This window comes from Hemicordylus capensis, chromosome 2 (assembly GCF_027244095.1).
Source record: "Hemicordylus capensis ecotype Gifberg chromosome 2, rHemCap1.1.pri, whole genome shotgun sequence".
In the NCBI taxonomy this organism is placed as follows: domain Eukaryota; kingdom Metazoa; phylum Chordata; class Lepidosauria; order Squamata; family Cordylidae; genus Hemicordylus; species Hemicordylus capensis.
This window is the reverse complement of record NC_069658.1, coordinates 222451987-222464486: the sequence shown is the minus strand read 5'-3', so window position 1 is coordinate 222464486 and position 12500 is coordinate 222451987.

The following is a 12500-nucleotide window of genomic DNA, read 5'->3' as shown; positions in this document are numbered from 1 at the left end:
TAGACCGGGCCTCCGACGGCCGGAGGCCCGGTCTACCTCCATAGCAGCCGGTGGCCTCCGGAGGCCCGGTCTACCTCCCTAGCCTTCCGGGGCGGGTAGACCGGGCCTCCGACGGCCGGAGGCCCGGTCTACCTCCATAGCAGCCGGTGGCCTCCGGAGGCCCGGTCTACCTCCCTAGCCTTCTGGGGCGGGTAGACCGGGCCTCCGAGGGGCGGAGGCCAGGTCTACCTCCCTTGCCGGCTAGGGCGGGTAGACCGGGCCGCCGTTCCGGACTCTGCCCGGCCTGCTGTCGTGTGAGATCGCCCTGGGTGGAAACAGTTCAGGCGGGCAGGCAGGCAGGCACCACTGCTTCCAGCAGCAGCAGCCAATGGTCCTGCCTGCCCTACTGTGATGTCACCCTGGCTGGAAACAGTTCAGCCAGGCAGGCAGGGCTGGCTTCTGGCAGCAGCAGCCATGGGTCCTGCCTGCCCTACTGTGATGTCACCCTGGCTGGAAACAGTTCAGCCAGGTAGGCAGGCTGGCAGCAGCAGCAGCAGCCAGGTGCCCTGCCTGCCCTACTGTGATGTCACCCTGGCTGGAAACAGTTCAGCCAGGCAGGCTGGCAGTAGCAGCAGCAGCAGGAAGAGGTTGGTGGAGCTTTCGTCAGCCCCTGGCCTGCCCGCCTGCCCGCTTCCCTCCACCAGAGGCCTACCTCCACGGGGTGAGCCGAGCATTAAGCCCGGGAAGGGGGGGGTGGCTCGGCTCGGGGAAGGGGAGCCTTAAGCCCCGGGGTGCGCCAACACCCCCCCCCCCCCGACTGGAAAATTAAGCCCGGGGGCGGGTGTCCTCCCGGGGGGGAAGCGGCGGCGTCTCCAGGCCCGGCCGGCCGGAGGCCCGGAGGCCAGGTCTACCCGGCGGGCGGAGGCCAGGTCTACCCGGCGGGCGGAGGCCCGGTCTACCCGCCATTCAGGCCTATGCGGGTAGACCGGGCCTCCGGCGGGCGGAGGCCAGGTCTACCCCCATAGGCCTCTATGGCGGGTAGACCGGGCCTCCGCTCCCCACTCGGTCCCTTCCCCAGCCTGCCTGCCTGCCTGCCAGCGGGCCCTTAAGCCCGGGAAGGGAGGTGGGAGCCCCGGCCAGGGGAAGCGGATCCTTAAGCCCCGGGGACGCCCCCCCCCCACCCACTGTGGAAAATTAAGCCCCGGAGGGAGTGTTCTTCCCGGGGGGAAGCGGCGGCGTCTCCAGCCCCGGCCGGACGGAGGCCCGGAGGCCAGGTCTACCCGGCGGGCGGAGGCCAGGTCTACCCGCCATTCAGGCCTAGGCGGGTAGACCGGGCCTCCGGGGGGCGGAGGCCAGGTCTACCCGCCATTCAGGCCTATGCGGGTAGACCGGGCCTCCGGGGGGCGGAGGCCAGGTCTACCCGCCATTCAGGCCTATGCGGGTAGACCGGGCCTCCGGCGGGCGGAGGCCAGGTCTACCCGCCATTCAGGCCTATGCGGGTAGACCGGGCCTCCGGCGGGCGGAGGCCAGGTCTACCCCCATAGGCCTCTATGGCGGGTAGACCGGGCCTCCGCTCCCGACTCGGTCCCTTCCCCAGCCTGCCTGCCTGCCTGCCGGCGGGGCGTTAAGCCCGGGAAGGGAGGTGGGAGCCCCGGCCAGGGGAAGCGGATCCTTAAGCCCCGGGGACGCCCCCCCCCTCCCACTGTGGAAAATTAAGCCCCGGAGGGAGTGTTCTTCCCGGGGGGAAGCGGCGGGGTCTCCAGGCCGGGCCGGCCGGAGGCCCGGAGGCCAGGTCTACCCGGCGGGCGGAGGCCAGTTTTACCCCCATGCAGGCCTATGCGGGTAGACCGGGCCTCCGGCGGGCGGAGGCCAGGTCTACCCGCCATTCAGGCCTATGCGGGTAGACCGGGCCTCCGGCGGGCGGAGGCCAGGTCTACCCGCCATTCAGGCCTATGCGGGTAGACCGGGCCTCCGGCGGGCGGAGGCCAGGTCTACCCGCCATTCAGGCCAATGCGGGTAGACCGGGCCTCCGGCGGGCGGAGGCCAGGTCTACCCCCATAGGCCTCTATGGCGGGTAGACCGGGCCTCCGCTCCCCACTCGGTCCCTTCCCCAGCCTGCCTGCCTGCCTGCCGGCGGGGCGTTAAGCCCGGGAAGGGAGGTGGGAGCCCCGGCCAGGGGAAGCGGATCCTTAAGCCCCGGGGACGCCCCCCCTCCCACTGTGGAAAATTAAGCCCCGGAGGGAGTGTTCTTCCCGGGGGGAAGCGGCGGCGTCTCCAGGCCGGGCCGGCTGGAGGCCCGGAGGCCAGGTCTACCCGGCGGGCGGAGGCCAGGTCTACCTGCCATTCAGGCCTATGCGGGTAGACCGGGCCTCCGGCGGGCGGAGGCCAGGTCTACCCGCCATTCAGGCCTATGCGGGTAGACCGGGCCTCCGGCGGGCGGAGGCCAGGTCTACCCGCCATTCAGGCCTATGCGGGTAGACCGGGCCTCCGGGGGGCGGAGGCCAGGTCTACCCGCCATTCAGGCCTATGCGGGTAGACCGGGCCTCCGGGGGGCGGAGGCCAGGTCTACCCGCCATTCAGGCCTATGCGGGTAGACCGGGCCTCCGGCGGGCGGAGGCCAGGTCTACCCGCCATTCGGGCCTATGCGGGTAGACCGGGCCTCCGGCGGGCGGAGGCCAGGTCTACCCCCATAGGCCTCTATGGCGGGTAGACCGGGCCTCCGCTCCCGACTCGGTCCCTTCCCCAGCCTGCCTGCCTGCCTGCCTGCCTGCCTGCCAGCGGGGCGTTAAGCCCGGGAAGGAAGGTGGGAGTCCCGGCCAGGGGAAGCGGATCCTTAAGCCCCGGGGACGCCCCCCCTCCCACTGTGGAAAATTAAGCCCCGGAGGGAGTGTTCTTCCCGGGGGGAAGCGGCGGGGTCTCCAGGCCGGGCAGGCCGGAGGCCCGGAGGCCAGGTCTACCCGCCATTCAGGCCTATGCGGGTAGACCGGGCCTCCGGCGGGCGGAGGCCAGGTCTACCCGCCATTCAGGCCTATGCGGGTAGACCGGGCCTCCGGCGGGCGGAGGCCAGGTCTACCCGCCATTCAGGCCTATGCGGGTAGACCGGGCCTCCGGCGGGCGGAGGCCAGGTCTACCCGCCATTCGGGCCTATGCGGGTAGACCGGGCCTCCGGCGGGCGGAGGCCAGGTCTACCCCCATAGGCCTCTATGGCGGGTAGACCGGGCCGCCGCTCCCGACTCGGTCCCTTCCCCAGCCTGCCTGCCTGCCTGCCGGCGGGGCGTTAAGCCCGGGAAGGGAGGTGGGAGCCCCGGCCAGGGGAAGCGGATCCTTAAGCCCCGGGGACGCCCCCCCTCCCACTGTGGAAAATTAAGCCCCGGAGGGAGTGTTCTTCCCGGGGGGAAGCGGCGGCGTCTCCAGCCCCGGCCGGACGGAGGCCCGGAGGCCAGGTCTACCCGGCGGGCGGAGGCCAGGTCTACCCGCCATTCAGGCCTATGCGGGTAGACCGGGCCTCCGGGGGGCGGAGGCCAGGTCTACCCGCCATTCGGGCCTATGCGGGTAGACCGGGCCTCCGGCGGGCGGAGGCCAGGTCTACCCCCATAGGCCTCTATGGCGGGTAGACCGGGCCTCCGCTCCCGACTCGGTCCCTTCCCCAGCCTGCCTGCCTGCCTGCCTGCCTGCCTGCCAGCGGGGCGTTAAGCCCGGGAAGGAAGGTGGGAGTCCCGGCCAGGGGAAGCGGATCCTTAAGCCCCGGGGACGCCCCCCCTCCCACTGTGGAAAATTAAGCCCCGGAGGGAGTGTTCTTCCCGGGGGGAAGCGGCGGGGTCTCCAGGCCGGGCAGGCCGGAGGCCCGGAGGCCAGGTCTACCCGCCATTCAGGCCTATGCGGGTAGACCGGGCCTCCGGCGGGCGGAGGCCAGGTCTACCCGCCATTCAGGCCTATGCGGGTAGACCGGGCCTCCGGCGGGCGGAGGCCAGGTCTACCCGCCATTCGGGCCTATGCGGGTAGACCGGGCCTCCGGCGGGCGGAGGCCAGGTCTACCCCCATAGGCCTCTATGGCGGGTAGACCGGGCCTCCGCTCCCCACTCGGTCCCTTCCCCAGCCTGCCTGCCTGCCTGCCGGCGGGGCGTTAAGCCCGGGAAGGGAGGTGGGAGCCCCGGCCAGGGGAAGCGGATCCTTAAGCCCCGGGGACGCCCCCCCTCCCACTGTGGAAAATTAAGCCCCGGAGGGAGTGTTCTTCCCGGGGGGAAGCGGCGGGGTCTCCAGGCCGGGCCGGCCGGAGGCACGGAGGCCAGGTCTACCCGGCGGGCGGAGGCCAGGTCTACCCGCCATTCAGGCCTATGCGGGTAGACCGGGCCTCCGGGGGGCGGAGGCCAGGTCTACCCGCCATTCAGGCCTATGCGGGTAGACCGGGCCTCCGGCGGGCGGAGGCCAGGTCTACCCGCCATTCAGGCCTATGCGGGTAGACCGGGCCTCCGGCGGGCGGAGGCCAGGTCTACCCCCATAGGCCTCTATGGCGGGTAGACCGGGCCTCCGCTCCCGACTCGGTCCCTTCCCCAGCCTGCCTGCCTGCCTGCCGGCGGGGCGTTAAGCCCGGGAAGGGAGGTGGGAGCCCCGGCCAGGGGAAGCGGATCCTTAAGCCCCGGGGACGCCCCCCCTCCCACTGTGGAAAATTAAGCCCCGGAGGGAGTGTTCTTCCCGGGGGGAAGCGGCGGCGTCTCCAGGCCGGGCCGGCTGGAGGCCCGGAGGCCAGGTCTACCCGGCGGGCGGAGGCCAGGTCTACCCGCCATTCAGGCCTATGCGGGTAGACCGGGCCTCCGGCGGGCGGAGGCCAGGTCTACCCGCCATTCAGGCCTATGCGGGTAGACCGGGCCTCCGGCGGGCGGAGGCCAGGTCTACCCGCCATTCAGGCCTATGCGGGTAGACCGGGCCTCCGGCGGGCGGAGGCCAGGTCTACCCGCCATTCAGGCCTATGCGGGTAGACCGGGCCTCCGGCGGGCGGAGGCCAGGTCTACCCGCCATTCAGGCCTATGCGGGTAGACCGGGCCTCCGGCGGGCGGAGGCCAGGTCTACCCGCCATTCGGGCCTATGCGGGTAGACCGGGCCTCCGGCGGGCGGAGGCCAGGTCTACCCCCATAGGCCTCTATGGCGGGTAGACCGGGCCTCCGCTCCCGACTCGGTCCCTTCCCCAGCCTGCCTGCCTGCCTGCCGGCGGGGCGTTAAGCCCGGGAAGGGAGGTGGGAGCCCCGGCCAGGGGAAGCGGATCCTTAAGCCCCGGGGACGCCCCCCCCCCACCCACTGTGGAAAATTAAGCCCCGGAGGGAGTGTTCTTCCCGGGGGGAAGCGGCGGCGTCTCCAGCCCCGGCCGGACGGAGGCCCGGAGGCCAGGTCTACCCGGCGGGCGGAGGCCAGGTCTACCCGCCATTCAGGCCTAGGCGGGTAGACCGGGCCTCCGGGGGGCGGAGGCCAGGTCTACCCGCCATTCAGGCCTATGCGGGTAGACCGGGCCTCCGGGGGGCGGAGGCCAGGTCTACCCGCCATTCGGGCCTATGCGGGTAGACCGGGCCTCCGGCGGGCGGAGGCCAGGTCTACCCCCATAGGCCTCTATGGCGGGTAGACCGGGCCTCCGCTCCCGACTCGGTCCCTTCCCCAGCCTGCCTGCCTGCCTGCCTGCCTGCCTGCCAGCGGGGCGTTAAGCCCGGGAAGGAAGGTGGGAGTCCCGGCCAGGGGAAGCGGATCCTTAAGCCCCGGGGACGCCCCCCCTCCCACTGTGGAAAATTAAGCCCCGGAGGGAGTGTTCTTCCCGGGGGGAAGCGGCGGGGTCTCCAGGCCGGGCAGGCCGGAGGCCCGGAGGCCAGGTCTACCCGCCATTCAGGCCTATGCGGGTAGACCGGGCCTCCGGCGGGCGGAGGCCAGGTCTACCCGCCATTCAGGCCTATGCGGGTAGACCGGGCCTCCGGCGGGCGGAGGCCAGGTCTACCCGCCATTCGGGCCTATGCGGGTAGACCGGGCCTCCGGCGGGCGGAGGCCAGGTCTACCCCCATAGGCCTCTATGGCGGGTAGACCGGGCCTCCGCTCCCCACTCGGTCCCTTCCCCAGCCTGCCTGCCTGCCTGCCGGCGGGGCGTTAAGCCCGGGAAGGGAGGTGGGAGCCCCGGCCAGGGGAAGCGGATCCTTAAGCCCCGGGGACGCCCCCCCTCCCACTGTGGAAAATTAAGCCCCGGAGGGAGTGTTCTTCCCGGGGGGAAGCGGCGGGGTCTCCAGGCCGGGCCGGCCGGAGGCACGGAGGCCAGGTCTACCCGGCGGGCGGAGGCCAGGTCTACCCGCCATTCAGGCCTATGCGGGTAGACCGGGCCTCCGGCGGGCGGAGGCCAGGTCTACCCGCCATTCGGGCCTATGCGGGTAGACCGGGCCTCCGGCGGGCGGAGGCCAGGTCTACCCCCATAGGCCTCTATGGCGGGTAGACCGGGCCTCCGCTCCCCACTCGGTCCCTTCCCCAGCCTGCCTGCCTGCCTGCCGGCGGGGCCTTAAGCCCGGGAAGGGAGGTGGGAGCCCCGGCCAGGGGAAGCGGATCCTTAAGCCCCGGGGACGCCCCCCCCCCACCCACTGTGGAAAATTAAGCCCCGGAGGGAGTGTTCTTCCCGGGGGGAAGCGGCGGCGTCTCCAGCCCCGGCCGGACGGAGGCCCGGAGGCCAGGTCTACCCGGCGGGCGGAGGCCAGGTCTACCCGCCATTCAGGCCTAGGCGGGTAGACCGGGCCTCCGGGGGGCGGAGGCCAGGTCTACCCGCCATTCAGGCCTATGCGGGTAGACCGGGCCTCCGGGGGGCGGAGGCCAGGTCTACCCGCCATTCAGGCCTATGCGGGTAGACCGGGCCTCCGGCGGGCGGAGGCCAGGTCTACCCGCCATTCAGGCCTATGCGGGTAGACCGGGCCTCCGGCGGGCGGAGGCCAGGTCTACCCCCATAGGCCTCTATGGCGGGTAGACCGGGCCTCCGCTCCCGACTCGGTCCCTTCCCCAGCCTGCCTGCCTGCCTGCCGGCGGGGCGTTAAGCCCGGGAAGGGAGGTGGGAGCCCCGGCCAGGGGAAGCGGATCCTTAAGCCCCGGGGACGCCCCCCCCCTCCCACTGTGGAAAATTAAGCCCCGGAGGGAGTGTTCTTCCCGGGGGGAAGCGGCGGGGTCTCCAGGCCGGGCCGGCCGGAGGCCCGGAGGCCAGGTCTACCCGGCGGGCGGAGGCCAGTTTTACCCCCATGCAGGCCTATGCGGGTAGACCGGGCCTCCGGCGGGCGGAGGCCAGGTCTACCCGCCATTCAGGCCTATGCGGGTAGACCGGGCCTCCGGCGGGCGGAGGCCAGGTCTACCCGCCATTCAGGCCTATGCGGGTAGACCGGGCCTCCGGCGGGCGGAGGCCAGGTCTACCCCCATAGGCCTCTATGGCGGGTAGACCGGGCCTCCGCTCCCGACTCGGTCCCTTCCCCAGCCTGCCTGCCTGCCTGCCGGCGGGGCGTTAAGCCCGGGAAGGGAGGTGGGAGCCCCGGCCAGGGGAAGCGGATCCTTAAGCCCCGGGGACGCCCCCCCCCTCCCACTGTGGAAAATTAAGCCCCGGAGGGAGTGTTCTTCCCGGGGGGAAGCGGCGGGGTCTCCAGGCCGGGCCGGCCGGAGGCCCGGAGGCCAGGTCTACCCGGCGGGCGGAGGCCAGTTTTACCCCCATGCAGGCCTATGCGGGTAGACCGGGCCTCCGGCGGGCGGAGGCCAGGTCTACCCGCCATTCAGGCCTATGCGGGTAGACCGGGCCTCCGGCGGGCGGAGGCCAGGTCTACCCGCCATTCAGGCCTATGCGGGTAGACCGGGCCTCCGGCGGGCGGAGGCCAGGTCTACCCGCCATTCAGGCCAATGCGGGTAGACCGGGCCTCCGGCGGGCGGAGGCCAGGTCTACCCCCATAGGCCTCTATGGCGGGTAGACCGGGCCTCCGCTCCCCACTCGGTCCCTTCCCCAGCCTGCCTGCCTGCCTGCCGGCGGGGCGTTAAGCCCGGGAAGGGAGGTGGGAGCCCCGGCCAGGGGAAGCGGATCCTTAAGCCCCGGGGACGCCCCCCCTCCCACTGTGGAAAATTAAGCCCCGGAGGGAGTGTTCTTCCCGGGGGGAAGCGGCGGCGTCTCCAGGCCGGGCCGGCTGGAGGCCCGGAGGCCAGGTCTACCCGGCGGGCGGAGGCCAGGTCTACCTGCCATTCAGGCCTATGCGGGTAGACCGGGCCTCCGGCGGGCGGAGGCCAGGTCTACCCGCCATTCAGGCCTATGCGGGTAGACCGGGCCTCCGGCGGGCGGAGGCCAGGTCTACCCGCCATTCAGGCCTATGCGGGTAGACCGGGCCTCCGGGGGGCGGAGGCCAGGTCTACCCGCCATTCAGGCCTATGCGGGTAGACCGGGCCTCCGGGGGGCGGAGGCCAGGTCTACCCGCCATTCAGGCCTATGCGGGTAGACCGGGCCTCCGGCGGGCGGAGGCCAGGTCTACCCGCCATTCGGGCCTATGCGGGTAGACCGGGCCTCCGGCGGGCGGAGGCCAGGTCTACCCCCATAGGCCTCTATGGCGGGTAGACCGGGCCTCCGCTCCCGACTCGGTCCCTTCCCCAGCCTGCCTGCCTGCCTGCCTGCCTGCCTGCCAGCGGGGCGTTAAGCCCGGGAAGGAAGGTGGGAGTCCCGGCCAGGGGAAGCGGATCCTTAAGCCCCGGGGACGCCCCCCCTCCCACTGTGGAAAATTAAGCCCCGGAGGGAGTGTTCTTCCCGGGGGGAAGCGGCGGGGTCTCCAGGCCGGGCAGGCCGGAGGCCCGGAGGCCAGGTCTACCCGCCATTCAGGCCTATGCGGGTAGACCGGGCCTCCGGCGGGCGGAGGCCAGGTCTACCCGCCATTCAGGCCTATGCGGGTAGACCGGGCCTCCGGCGGGCGGAGGCCAGGTCTACCCGCCATTCAGGCCTATGCGGGTAGACCGGGCCTCCGGCGGGCGGAGGCCAGGTCTACCCGCCATTCGGGCCTATGCGGGTAGACCGGGCCTCCGGCGGGCGGAGGCCAGGTCTACCCCCATAGGCCTCTATGGCGGGTAGACCGGGCCGCCGCTCCCGACTCGGTCCCTTCCCCAGCCTGCCTGCCTGCCTGCCGGCGGGGCGTTAAGCCCGGGAAGGGAGGTGGGAGCCCCGGCCAGGGGAAGCGGATCCTTAAGCCCCGGGGACGCCCCCCCTCCCACTGTGGAAAATTAAGCCCCGGAGGGAGTGTTCTTCCCGGGGGGAAGCGGCGGCGTCTCCAGCCCCGGCCGGACGGAGGCCCGGAGGCCAGGTCTACCCGGCGGGCGGAGGCCAGGTCTACCCGCCATTCAGGCCTATGCGGGTAGACCGGGCCTCCGGGGGGCGGAGGCCAGGTCTACCCGCCATTCGGGCCTATGCGGGTAGACCGGGCCTCCGGCGGGCGGAGGCCAGGTCTACCCCCATAGGCCTCTATGGCGGGTAGACCGGGCCTCCGCTCCCGACTCGGTCCCTTCCCCAGCCTGCCTGCCTGCCTGCCTGCCTGCCTGCCAGCGGGGCGTTAAGCCCGGGAAGGAAGGTGGGAGTCCCGGCCAGGGGAAGCGGATCCTTAAGCCCCGGGGACGCCCCCCCTCCCACTGTGGAAAATTAAGCCCCGGAGGGAGTGTTCTTCCCGGGGGGAAGCGGCGGGGTCTCCAGGCCGGGCAGGCCGGAGGCCCGGAGGCCAGGTCTACCCGCCATTCAGGCCTATGCGGGTAGACCGGGCCTCCGGCGGGCGGAGGCCAGGTCTACCCGCCATTCAGGCCTATGCGGGTAGACCGGGCCTCCGGCGGGCGGAGGCCAGGTCTACCCGCCATTCGGGCCTATGCGGGTAGACCGGGCCTCCGGCGGGCGGAGGCCAGGTCTACCCCCATAGGCCTCTATGGCGGGTAGACCGGGCCTCCGCTCCCCACTCGGTCCCTTCCCCAGCCTGCCTGCCTGCCTGCCGGCGGGGCGTTAAGCCCGGGAAGGGAGGTGGGAGCCCCGGCCAGGGGAAGCGGATCCTTAAGCCCCGGGGACGCCCCCCCTCCCACTGTGGAAAATTAAGCCCCGGAGGGAGTGTTCTTCCCGGGGGGAAGCGGCGGGGTCTCCAGGCCGGGCCGGCCGGAGGCACGGAGGCCAGGTCTACCCGGCGGGCGGAGGCCAGGTCTACCCGCCATTCAGGCCTATGCGGGTAGACCGGGCCTCCGGGGGGCGGAGGCCAGGTCTACCCGCCATTCAGGCCTATGCGGGTAGACCGGGCCTCCGGCGGGCGGAGGCCAGGTCTACCCGCCATTCAGGCCTATGCGGGTAGACCGGGCCTCCGGCGGGCGGAGGCCAGGTCTACCCCCATAGGCCTCTATGGCGGGTAGACCGGGCCTCCGCTCCCGACTCGGTCCCTTCCCCAGCCTGCCTGCCTGCCTGCCGGCGGGGCGTTAAGCCCGGGAAGGGAGGTGGGAGCCCCGGCCAGGGGAAGCGGATCCTTAAGCCCCGGGGACGCCCCCCCTCCCACTGTGGAAAATTAAGCCCCGGAGGGAGTGTTCTTCCCGGGGGGAAGCGGCGGCGTCTCCAGGCCGGGCCGGCTGGAGGCCCGGAGGCCAGGTCTACCCGGCGGGCGGAGGCCAGGTCTACCCGCCATTCAGGCCTATGCGGGTAGACCGGGCCTCCGGCGGGCGGAGGCCAGGTCTACCCGCCATTCAGGCCTATGCGGGTAGACCGGGCCTCCGGCGGGCGGAGGCCAGGTCTACCCGCCATTCAGGCCTATGCGGGTAGACCGGGCCTCCGGCGGGCGGAGGCCAGGTCTACCCGCCATTCAGGCCTATGCGGGTAGACCGGGCCTCCGGCGGGCGGAGGCCAGGTCTACCCGCCATTCAGGCCTATGCGGGTAGACCGGGCCTCCGGCGGGCGGAGGCCAGGTCTACCCGCCATTCGGGCCTATGCGGGTAGACCGGGCCTCCGGCGGGCGGAGGCCAGGTCTACCCCCATAGGCCTCTATGGCGGGTAGACCGGGCCTCCGCTCCCGACTCGGTCCCTTCCCCAGCCTGCCTGCCTGCCTGCCGGCGGGGCGTTAAGCCCGGGAAGGGAGGTGGGAGCCCCGGCCAGGGGAAGCGGATCCTTAAGCCCCGGGGACGCCCCCCCCCCACCCACTGTGGAAAATTAAGCCCCGGAGGGAGTGTTCTTCCCGGGGGGAAGCGGCGGCGTCTCCAGCCCCGGCCGGACGGAGGCCCGGAGGCCAGGTCTACCCGGCGGGCGGAGGCCAGGTCTACCCGCCATTCAGGCCTAGGCGGGTAGACCGGGCCTCCGGGGGGCGGAGGCCAGGTCTACCCGCCATTCAGGCCTATGCGGGTAGACCGGGCCTCCGGGGGGCGGAGGCCAGGTCTACCCGCCATTCGGGCCTATGCGGGTAGACCGGGCCTCCGGCGGGCGGAGGCCAGGTCTACCCCCATAGGCCTCTATGGCGGGTAGACCGGGCCTCCGCTCCCGACTCGGTCCCTTCCCCAGCCTGCCTGCCTGCCTGCCTGCCTGCCTGCCAGCGGGGCGTTAAGCCCGGGAAGGAAGGTGGGAGTCCCGGCCAGGGGAAGCGGATCCTTAAGCCCCGGGGACGCCCCCCCTCCCACTGTGGAAAATTAAGCCCCGGAGGGAGTGTTCTTCCCGGGGGGAAGCGGCGGGGTCTCCAGGCCGGGCAGGCCGGAGGCCCGGAGGCCAGGTCTACCCGCCATTCAGGCCTATGCGGGTAGACCGGGCCTCCGGCGGGCGGAGGCCAGGTCTACCCGCCATTCAGGCCTATGCGGGTAGACCGGGCCTCCGGCGGGCGGAGGCCAGGTCTACCCGCCATTCGGGCCTATGCGGGTAGACCGGGCCTCCGGCGGGCGGAGGCCAGGTCTACCCCCATAGGCCTCTATGGCGGGTAGACCGGGCCTCCGCTCCCCACTCGGTCCCTTCCCCAGCCTGCCTGCCTGCCTGCCGGCGGGGCGTTAAGCCCGGGAAGGGAGGTGGGAGCCCCGGCCAGGGGAAGCGGATCCTTAAGCCCCGGGGACGCCCCCCCTCCCACTGTGGAAAATTAAGCCCCGGAGGGAGTGTTCTTCCCGGGGGGAAGCGGCGGGGTCTCCAGGCCGGGCCGGCCGGAGGCACGGAGGCCAGGTCTACCCGGCGGGCGGAGGCCAGGTCTACCCGCCATTCAGGCCTATGCGGGTAGACCGGGCCTCCGGGGGGCGGAGGCCAGGTCTACCCGCCATTCAGGCCTATGCGGGTAGACCGGGCCTCCGGCGGGCGGAGGCCAGGTCTACCCGCCATTCAGGCCTATGCGGGTAGACCGGGCCTCCGGCGGGCGGAGGCCAGGTCTACCCCCATAGGCCTCTATGGCGGGTAGACCGGGCCTCCGCTCCCGACTCGGTCCCTTCCCCAGCCTGCCTGCCTGCCTGCCGGCGGGGCGTTAAGCCCGGGAAGGGAGGTGGGAGCCCCGGCCAGGGGAAGCGGATCCTTAAGCCCCGGGGACGCCCCC